This window comes from Choristoneura fumiferana, chromosome 22 (assembly GCF_025370935.1).
Source record: "Choristoneura fumiferana chromosome 22, NRCan_CFum_1, whole genome shotgun sequence".
NCBI lineage: Eukaryota > Metazoa > Arthropoda > Insecta > Lepidoptera > Tortricidae > Choristoneura > Choristoneura fumiferana.
Window position 1 is genome coordinate 4,486,147 of NC_133493.1, and position 11,494 is coordinate 4,497,640.

The following is an 11,494-nucleotide window of genomic DNA, read 5'->3' on the forward strand; positions in this document are numbered from 1 at the left end:
ACCCTCCCGGACAGACGGTTTTCAAATGTTTACGTATATGTTTTGTTAAAAATCTAAATTTAAATAAAAAACAAGTTTTGCTCTAATTATTTTTTTACCGGATGGGCCCTTTATCAGGAGGCCCTTTTTTAGACATTAGATCTTACCCGTCAAGCTGAACGACATTTGTTCCTTTTTATTTTCTCTTTCTCATACAAATTAAATATATTATCAGTGTACGCCTTCCTAGATCCCAATTGAATGAATGAATGAAAAAGTATTTATTTGACATTAATTTTACATACATGCCTTTTTGCACGTGGCCATGCAAAACTGTTTACTTAGTTTGTCTGCAGGATTACAGCCTCTATAAAAAACATAAAATAATGTAATGTGTAATTTATAATTACATATTTTTTTATATTGTTACAATTATGTTACTGTCTTATGGAAGAGTTTCTACTAAATATTTTTAAGAAGCTTTTTAAATTTATTTATTTTACCTGTCACGCCACAAACATCAAAAATGATGCTTTACATTACTTATTTGAATAATTTTTACAGTATATAAATAAAAAAAGCATTTTAAAATTCTTCGCCAACGTGTGCAGGTTTCCTCGTGGTAAATTTCAAATATAATTTCTCACGTAATTTCCGAAAAACTCAGAGATCCACACCTGCTTGAGATGCAATAGGTAAAACACTAGGCCCCCACGTCTTTTCATTTCTCCCCTACGGTGATCTATTCTTCTATCGAAAAATTTTTGTAAAACCAAAAACAACATTTGCCTTAAAATTCCTATGCCACAAAATAAGTTCCCATTTTAATAATAGATAATAATAACGCGCAAAAGCAGTTCGATAAAAACTTGTCCCTAATTTCAGCGAAAGTTCCATCATTATCCGTAGGGGGCGCTTGGGCGGTCTACGCACAGTCGTAGCGCGAGTCTCGTAGCCGCCCCACGTAGCACCTCTACGGCGTAGCACGCGATCGGTACCGTCTGTCAGATTTAAAATAATTCTAGTTTTAATAAGTGTGAGTGTTGTGTAGTGTATAGAGTTAGTGAGACTTTGTGTGTAGTGAGTGTTTGTAAATTAACGCACTTAAAAGTTGTAGTGGGTTTGGAAGTTTGGAGTTTGGTAAGTTTTGTTCAATATTTAAGGTTAAGTTAAAGTTAATAATCTGATTCAAAGAAATGTATCTTAGAATTAGGGTTTACAGAATTAAGCAATTAAAATTATAACGGGATGTTGCAAAATAATTGAAACGCGTGTAAAAGTACAAAAGAAGTTTGTGCGGAATCTTAGTTAATTTAACTTTTTTTATGAATAAGTAATTAAAAAGTGTCGCAAAAAATCGGCCAAGTGCGACTTGGAGTCGCGCATTGAGGGTTCGGTACAAATATAAAAAACAGAATAAAGAAGTTTATACTTCATAAGTTTTTTTATGAAAACCAAGCTATTTTTTGCGGCTTAATGATTTTCGGACTTTTTTTCTTTACTTGTGTTGTCTTACTTCTAGCTAAATCCCTTAATTATATGTCAACGCCAAGTATTCTGATATGCTGTATTTTAATTAATTTATAAAAAAAAAGTTACTTCGCTTTGTTAGACTTTTGGTATACTTTGTTATTAAAGTAATATTATATAGTTCAGAAAATTAATTTTAATAAATATTATTAATTGTATATTTTCATTAACAAGATACTATAGCCTTAATTGTTACATTGAGTTTAATTTCTACTTGATACCTGCTTCTTTCACTATCAACACTGACATTACTCTATATAATATGCAGAAGAGACTGGGACTACATAAAGGCTTTTTTTTTTATTACCTGCGTGTTTCTAAGAAAAAGGATTTTGATAGATAGACAGACAAATAAACATACATCGGAGTAATTTTATAAGGGTCTAAGGGGGATTTAACAGGGGGAAAACTCGTTTTTCGCTATCCCACGGGAACTATGCAATTTTCCGGGATAAAAACTATCCTATAATCCTTCCCATCCCATCCCAGCCTATATACGTCCCACTGCTGGGCACAGGCCTCCTCTCTATAATCCTTATCGGGACTCAAACTATCTGTACATCGAATTTCGTCTAAAGTGGTTAAGCGGTTTAGACGTGAAAAGGTAACAAACAAACAGACAGACTTAAAAACTTAAGCATTTATATTATTAGTGGGATAGACACAACCTACAAATAACCTAACCAATAAAAAGTTGTAAAACCCCCGACCTTGTCACTTTAAAGTTCAATATCTCAAAAACGGCTCAGCCGATTTTGATAAAACATGTCTAAGAACCATTGCTAGAAATCTTGAATTCAAATAAAAAACTGCATTCAAATCGGTCCACCTGTTGAAGAGCTACGGTGCCACAGACAGACAGACACACATAGCGGTCAAACTTATAACACCCCTTTTTTGCGTCAGTGGTTATAAATAGAATACAATATCGAACCTTTTTAAGACCGTCGGCTCCTCAACGTTAAACCGCGCATTGCGTTACAAATTCCAGGGTAAATTACCCACTACCCGGGATCAATTTCGCATTCGAGGAAAAATAGTTTTCCTTCCCTTAAACCAACAATCTCTTAAAGTACAAGACAAAGTGGACGAGGAATCCAATCTAAGGGCAAACTGCCGTACTGCTGCCATTTTCTCAGACCATTTTGGCGTATTTTAAAGAAAGACAGACATTCACGATCATCATCATCATGTCAGCCGAAAGACGTCCACTGCTGGACATAGTCCTCCCCCAAGGCTCTCCACTCAGACCGGTCTTGTGCTTTCCGCATCCACCGCGATCCCGCGATCTTAACCAAGTCGTCGCTCCATCTTGTTGGAGGCCTACCGACAGCTCGTCTCCCGGTCCGCGGACGCCATTCGAGAACCTTCTGGCCCCATCGGCCATCAGTCCTGCGAGCAATGTGCCCCGCCCACTGCCACTTTCAAGACAGACATTAGAAAAAACAATACAAATATCTGTTATATCAGCCACGATGTCATAGTCAAGGAATAGTTATAATATTTTAGTTATAGATATATTAATGTTTTATATATGTATTATATATTTATTGTCGAGTACTGCCTTTTCGTAATGTAACGTTTGGCAACCTGTTCCTTTTCGCAACTTTTAATTTCATAAACTGTAAAACTGTAAATATTTCAGGGCGATCGTGTAGAACCCTTTAGGTTAGGTTAGGTTAGTTTTATAAAAATCCTGAAAAATTTACAGTTTCAGAAATTTTAAAAAGTTGCGAAATGAAACAGTTTGCCAAACGATATTCGCCGAATCATTAGTAAACCATTTATTGTATATAGTTAGGTATTTGGGGTTAACAATGCATTTATATTTCAAATGTTTATTCAAATGTTTTGCTCAATTTGTCGATCCTTGTTTTTTGATTGCTCTTCTCTAACACTCTAAGGTTGACTGGCAGAGATCCCTTCAGGGATAAGTTCGCCTTTGTACTTAACACTACTTTTTTCTGTAATCTTTTTGTTTTTCCTTTTAGTACAATAAAGAGTACAAAAGAACAAACAATATTATGTGCATACAGATTTTCAATAACTTATGTAAAAGCACCTCACCAAATAAAAGCACTCGAAGGAAATGGATTGAAACGAACATTAAGATGTTGGCTCTTTAACAAGCCGTGGTGGCCTAGTAAAAAGCCGTGGTGGCCTAGTGGTTTGACCTATCGCCTCTCAAGCAGAGGGTCGTGGGTTCGAACCCCGGCTCGCACTTCTGAGTTTTTCGAAATTCATGTGCGGAATTACATTTGAAAACATCGTGAGGAAACCTGCACAAACTTGCGAAGCGATTCAATGGTGCGTGCGAAGTTCCCAATCCGCACTGGGCCCGCGTGGGAACTATGGCCCAAGCCATCTTGTTCTGAGAGGAGGCCTGTGCCCAGCAGTAGGACGTATATAGGCTAGGATGATGAATGCCTGCTATATGTATGTATTTGCATGCTGTTTGAATGCAGCTGTAACAACCTAACCAACAAGAAGTTGGAAAACCCCCGACTTTGTCACTTCAAACTTTAGATTTTGAAAAACATCTCCAAGAACCATTGCTTGAAAACTTGATTTCAAATAAAAAAAACCGGATTCAAATCGGTCCACGTTTAAGAGCTACGGTGCCACAGACAGATACACAGACAGACACACAGACAGACAAGCATAGCGGTCAAACTTATAACACCCCTCTTTTTGCGTCGGGGATTAAAAATCGATGACGGCACAGCTATTTACCCCGGATTAGCTTTAAAACATATATTTTTAATAGGAAATTGTATTGTATTGTATTGTATTGTAAAACTCTTTATTGTACATAAAACACATGAAAATAACATAACACAGGATAATAAGATGTACAAAGGCGAACTTATCCCTTAAAGGGATCTCCAAATTAGCATAAATACTATAAAATTTAATTTATCTCGTAACATAATTATGAACCTGTTATACTTTCCTCAAGTATGAGTACAGTTAATGGCCTATCAACGCTCAGTGACCGAACCTGATTAAAATTAGGCGGAGGCGTTTACGAAATCATATTACATTTGCAACCCCCGACGCAAAAGGAGGGGTGTTATAAGTTCGACTGCTATGTATGTTTGTGTGTGGCACCGTAGCTCTTAAACGGGTCAATTGATTTGAATACAGTTTTTTTTTTACTTTAAAGCAGGTTTTCTAGCGATGGTTCTTTGACATGTTTCATCAAAATCGGTTCAGCTGTTTTTGAGATAGACGTGTGTGACTGTGGCATTGTAGCTCTCAAACGGATAGACCGATTCAGTTTTTTTTGAGATATCAAATTTTGAAATGACAATGTACGGGGGCTTTCAGCTTTTCTGAATGGATTAGGTTATTGCAAAATAAGTTTCTGTTAAATATTACATTTTAATACAAGCTCTTTTGCTGACTGTACTTTATTTTCATCTAACTCACATTATGTGTAACAAATTTCAAGTCAATCCTACCATTGGAAAAGGGTCAAAGCGAACTTGCAAGATTTGACCTAAACAAACGGGGCAAGTTTAATAATAGCTTCTAACAAATATGGTGTACTTGTGCTATAACTACAATTTTGATAAGATTTTACGCTAAATAAAAATTTATTCGGTTTATAAGGAAATTGATAGCTGTTGAAACGCTAGTAGAATTGCCTTATAATCTGACGAATATTGTAAATGAGAAAGATACAAGCAGATAGCTAACAAAGTGACGGTAGAAATCTTGTTGAAAGAAACGTTCAAAAAGTCTCCTCATATTGAATAATGCTGTTATAAAATTAACAAATTACTATATGACAAATTCTGACAAAAAAAATTGCCATATTTTATTAATATTGTTGTTTTTTTTTCGCTATCAAAATCCAGAAATCTAGTTGTATAATTCAATAATAATAACATAAAAATAATAGTAAGTTTAGAAAATGTATATACATTTAATATTAATTGCATTGATATGAAATCATTAAGATAAACTAACGTGTATAAGTAATTATAAGCATATAATAAAATTTGTTATTTTATACCCTAACAGGGTTTAATGTACTTACCATTTGTATATAACTGCCGTGTATATATGTAAATGAAGATGCATTTGAATGAAAAGACAAAAGTTTCCGTATATAAGAGAAAAAGACAATAAAGAAATAAATATCATTTATATATTTGACAGCGTACAAAAGCGAGCGATCAAAAAGTGTATAAGTACGTTACTGTTTCTGAATCTATCTATCTACTACCTTTAAATGAGCAATTTTTCTTTATATTGTATATATACCGGGTGTGGCCTGTAATACGAGCAAAAAATTAAAACATAGATCATACTCGTCAAACTGAACAACATTAGTTCAGCGACTTTTAAAAATAATGGTTTCTTCAGGATTGCCGTTTTTCATAAAAATGAAATAGTGTTATCAATGTACACCATCCTAGAACACAATGACATCGTCTGTCACCATACAAACAACAAGCATTTTGCTTTACATTGCTGCTTCGCATAAACTTAAAAGTGTATAAAAAATTTAAAACTAATATAATATTTATCGGGTATAAATATATATCGGGGATCTCGGAAACGGCTCCAACGATTTCGATGAAATTTGATATGTAGGGGTGTTCGGGGATGAAAAATCGATCTAGCATGGTCTTATCTCTGGGAAAACGCTTATTATCGAGTTTTAGCCCGAACAAAGCTTGGTCGCCCAGGTACTCCTTGGAATAACAGAAAAGGAAACACAGCTCCAATAATGATTATGGCGGTAAAGTAACAACAGAGTGTTTAGTACCACAACCGCTCATCTACTTCTGCTTCTGACTGTATTTAAATCTGACAGACGTTCCATACCTTCAATACAAATGGACAGTTTACTGCAGGGTTAACTAGGGTGGTAACTGTCAATCCGTGACAGACGAGGGTCGCTCGCTTCTCAGCACAAACGCGCCGTTTGACACGTGACTGAAAGCGGGACCTTTTCACAATAACTATGTCTCGTTAACCTAGTATTTTATACAATACAATAAATGTCGCCACAATTACGTTGTTGATGCCAATCATTACAAGTACATAAAACACACAAACATCACGCCTGTATTCCCAAATGGGGTAGGCAGAGCACACGAAACGTTACCGCTTCGGAGCCACTTTTAGCAATTTTAGGTTTTAAGTTTGACAAAAACGGTACAATAGTGACAGGTTGCTAGCCTGTCGCCTACGGTATACCTTAATCTATATCCTCAGTCGCCTCTTACGACATCAACGGAAGAAATGGAGAGGTGTAATTCTAACCCGACACCACAGGGGTTAAAAGTACAAATCTAATCACTTCATCACTTTGCACAAGAATTTTAGTATCAGAGCGCGACGCCAACAAACTGTTTTATAGTTTGCCGTACTGTTAATATATTTGTCATGTACCTATGTGCTAATATAAAAAAAACAGCGAAACAAAAATCAGGACTTGTGAAGTTAAAAGAACAAAATGAAAAAATTTCGTTTGGATTCACCAACCATTCAAACCCAGTACCTAATTACTTATCTCCCGAGGCTCTCACTAACCGGAAAACCCAGAGAAGCATCAAGCTGGAAACCCCTGCTATACACAAAGAAAGCCCTTTTTATATTAATACGAATAATAGAAAAAAACTGTCCCTTCTCAGCTTCCGTGTAAACAATTCATATTGAATCACTTATCGGAAAAAATAAGGTATTTTTGAGGGAGAATATTATTTTGACGAGGAAGTTCTTATTGTGAAACGTATTTTTTACTGGTTTTTATACGTCTTTGTAAACATTGAGTTCACTTCAATTTGAAAGTCTACATGTGATATGAAATATAAAAACAGGAAGACGGGTTCTTGGAAAAATTGAGTCTGTATTTACTACAAAATACCTTTTAGCCACCGCTTCGTTTTCCAAGAATTAGTTTTATCGCTATCCCGTGGGAACTGTGCAATTTTTCGGGAAAAACTATCTTATGTCCTTCCCAGAATCTCAAACTATCTCCATAAAAAATCGAATCAAAATCATTTCTGCGGTTTCAGATGAATTTTGATGTACTCGTATTGCCTGTGTACAACGTCTTTCGTGGCTGACTAGACTAGACTTGTGAGAACGACATGTTCGTCCACAGGCCTGACTAGAGAAGTTTGCAGAGGTTGGTGCAAAACCACCTTGATATCGTTTCTGTCTGTCGTCAGCTAATTCTTAGACCAGCAGGGCTACTACGAAATTCTAAAATTGAAGTTTGTATCGTACCGTCCCGCCGACACTTAAATTAAAAAACACTACATTAAAATTAAAAAATAAAATTATAATAACATATTAACAACAGCGCCGTTTTTTTTTAATTAAAACAAAAACGCCATTATCCGAATGTAGTGGATATATATTTATGAAACCCATGAAGATTTTGTATGGGAAAATATTTTTTCTTTTATTTTATTTTTTTCGAACGACGAAGATTTTCAAAAACTCAAAAATCAAAAAATTGTTCCAGCTGTTCTTGAGTTATAAATGGTGTAACTAGCACGACTTTGTTTTATATATATATACTAGTTTTTGCCCGCGGCTCCGCCCGCGTGGTATTCGGTTATCGCGCGCTGTTCCCTCGGGAACTGTACATTTTTCCGGGATAAAGTCAAAGTCAAAGTCAAAGTCAAAATATCTTTATTCAATTTAGGCTATAACAAGCACCCATGAATGTCAAAAAAAATCTACCACCGGTAAAAAGTAGCCTATGTCACTCTCAGGCCTATAAACTATCTCTATGTCAAAAATCACAACGATCCGTGGCTCCGGTACGGCGTGAAAGATGGACAAACACACAAACACACTTTCGCATTTATAATATTAGTATGGAGTATGGATGGATATAGATGTAAATATAGTGTACTAAATTAGGTAGGTAGTAGGTATTGAATTGTTTTTTCTTTTGTTTATTTACACTACCATTTCCTTCTTCAAGGCGAGGACTGAAAACCAGCAGCTCTGCTGAGTCCTTTACCTCTTCACAAATTATGTTTTATCTGTGTCTTTCATTGTATTTTGTTATGTTATATTTTTGGCTTTGTGAATAAATATTCACAACGCAAAGAGTGAGAGGACGCCCTGACGTTTGCGATTGCATTCACCATCTCTTTCTACCCTCGTCTTAAGCCGTGTGACAGAAAGAAGTGGTGAAAACTATTGTGATTTAGTGTGTTAGACAATAAGGTTTCATCGCAATAAAAAAACAAACGTTTGACTCAATGGCCAGTAACGTACTCGGGGGAAATACTGGAAACTGGGATTACTGAAGGATTTAATCTATCATTTTATTAACCCCCGACGCAAAAAGAGGAGTGTTATAAGTGCGGTTTTATTATTATTTGAAAGCAGGATTTCTAGCGATGGTTCTTAGACACTTTTTATCCAAATCGGTTCAGCCGTTTTTGAGGTATTAAACTTTTCTCGAAATGGTTTTTGACTTAGTACACATTGTAAATAAAAAAGAAGAAACAATCCCATTTACTTTATTATGACAATACAACTAAAAATCTACGACGGACGACGCCTACTTTTACGCTTGCCTGTATACTCTTATGTATATTATGCATTGTGATTACTTTAAACAGGCCAGTAAAGACAGATATTTGTTTACAAACATTTATTACTCACTCGGGACTCATTTATAACAAAGGCTAAATAAAAAAAAATCTTAGGCTGTCTAAAAACTTTATTAATTTAAACAGTAAAGCATTTTACCTTCTATTTACGTTCCCAAAAACACTTTTTGCACTCAAACGACCTGTTTACCATGACAAGGTTCTGGAAAAAATTTAAAAGGTTGTTTGCATTACATATTGGAAGGAATAATATTTGCTTTCATTCAATGTATGAAAAGCGTGTAGGATGAGAAAAATTAATATTGGGAGAGGTGTTTGGACTCCGCTAGGGGTTTCACCTTCAAATGAAAATGATAAGAGATGAAACGGGTGAAAATATAGAATATTTATTTAACGAAGAAAGCATTAAAATAACTAGCAGACATTAAAGTAGACTTACCTTTAATAGTTTTGAGAACGATTTTGAATCTTTGAAAGTCAAAAATATCTTTATTCAATTTAGGTAACAAGCACTTATGAATTTCAAAAAATCTAACACCGATTCGGAAAAACCTCTGTCGACAAGAACTCGGCAAGAAACTTAAGGAGGTATGACACAAACAAGCTAAGTTTGCACCGCTTAAGTAAGTTAGGAGACCAAAATTTTAGCATTAGCAGCTTATATTCTTTGTCACCGATACGCGTCTTACGAATTTTCGTCTCATATTTGTTGAATTTTAAAGGGCCTAGCAGGCTAAGCGAACTAGAAGTGCCCCCAAGGACTTCTAGTTCGTTTAGCCTGCTAGACCCTTTTTGAACTGTTCTTGCTAAGTGCGAGGTGCAAACATAGTTGGTTGGTCCAGCAGTGGTGTAGCGGGATAGCACGCGGTACGGAATACCGAGGAACTGGGTTCGATTCCCAGTGCTAGTCTTATTTTTCTGGTTTTTCTGTGCATCTATATCTCAGTTTGTATTTTCAATTTAGGTTTTACGGGATGACCGTAAAAGTAAAAATTTGGAATTGAAATAAAAAATACAAAAAGATTCCAAAAACCAATCTTAATAGTTGGTCGTGTTATACATAGTACCTAGGCGACCGAGCTTTGCTCGGGCTAAAACTCGTTAATAAGCGTTTTTTTCCAGCAGAGATAAGACCAAGCCAGATCGATTTGTCCTCCCCGAAAACACATATATACCAAATTTCATCGTTGGAGCCTTCTCAGAGATTTTAATTATAATTATATATATAAAAGAATTGTTCGTTTAAAGGTATTATAGATTTTTAAAACACATAGAAATATTTAACATCTAAGTATTTAACAAAACCACCTACATTTTAAACGCAGTGGATTCGCAATTTTTTCGACTTTTGGCTTCTGATAAACTCGTTCATAATTGCTTTTTTACCCAACTGCCCGAAAGAGGGTTATGTTTTTACCGCCCTTAACACAACACATTAGGTATTTTACAAAAGTTTATTTTATTATAAGCAGCACACGTAGGGTTGCCAGGTCCTCAAAAGTAATAGCCGGACGGACCAGCCAGTTTGGCCGGACTTTTGGGCAAAAAGGCCGGACGCCACATTATTAAGACTAACTTATGCCCGAAGCTTCGAACGCGTCAATTTTTTTTTTATTTCTTTATAAATGGTAGCCTATGTACTTCCCAGAGTTATAAACTCTATACCAAATTTCATCTTAATCGGTTCAGTAGTTTAAGCCTGAAGTAGTAACAGGCAGGCAGACCGACAGACAGACAGGCTGAGTTACTTTTGCATTTATAACATTAAGTAGGGATTTTGTGTCTTAGCATACTTACCTATATGACAAAAAATTTGTATGTAATGTCTATGGTTATTATAACTTTTATTTTTATGAACTTATAGTTACTGGTCCATTGTAAAAAGCCTAACAAAAGCCGGACAGGCCGGACACCGTTTAATTTGGCCGGACAAGCATTGAAAAAGCCTAACTATGTCCGGCGTTATCCGGACGCCTGGCAACCCTAAGCTCAAGTGACTAATTGATCCATAACACCAGGTGAAACAAAACAGTCGTCATGTCGGAGGCATAACAAATGAAGGCAATTACTACGGCACCAATCCATCATGACGCGTCAAGATTAAGACCATCGATCAGTGAAGTTCTGGTCGAGAGCATTATTGAGCCGATTGAGACGCGGTGAATTTCTTTGTTCTATTAGCCAATTTTCAAGTAAACGAAGAAACGTTTATTTTTCAGATAGGCCGTAAACAGCTCTTTTACATGTCTTTTTTCAGGGCAAACAAATGTAATTTTGCCTATGTAAAGAGAAAAGTCTAAGCTTAGGAATTTAAATTTATGAAACTGTATTAGGCACCTATTATAAAGAGAAATGAGTTACTTGTGTTTTTGGTTATGGATGAACTC

General features: G+C 35.7%; 1 protein-coding gene across 1 annotated transcript in view; it reads left to right on the plus strand.

The window, feature by feature from the left end:
* Positions 1–926: 926 nt before the first annotated feature.
* The window catches only part of LOC141440183 (neurotrimin-like), a 178,014-nt gene continuing 167,446 nt past the window's right edge, over positions 927–11,494 (plus strand). The window contains exon 1 of the mRNA XM_074104644.1: positions 927–1,119. The gene's annotated coding sequence lies outside the window, so the exon portion shown is untranslated. The remainder of the gene's footprint in view (positions 1,120–11,494) is intronic.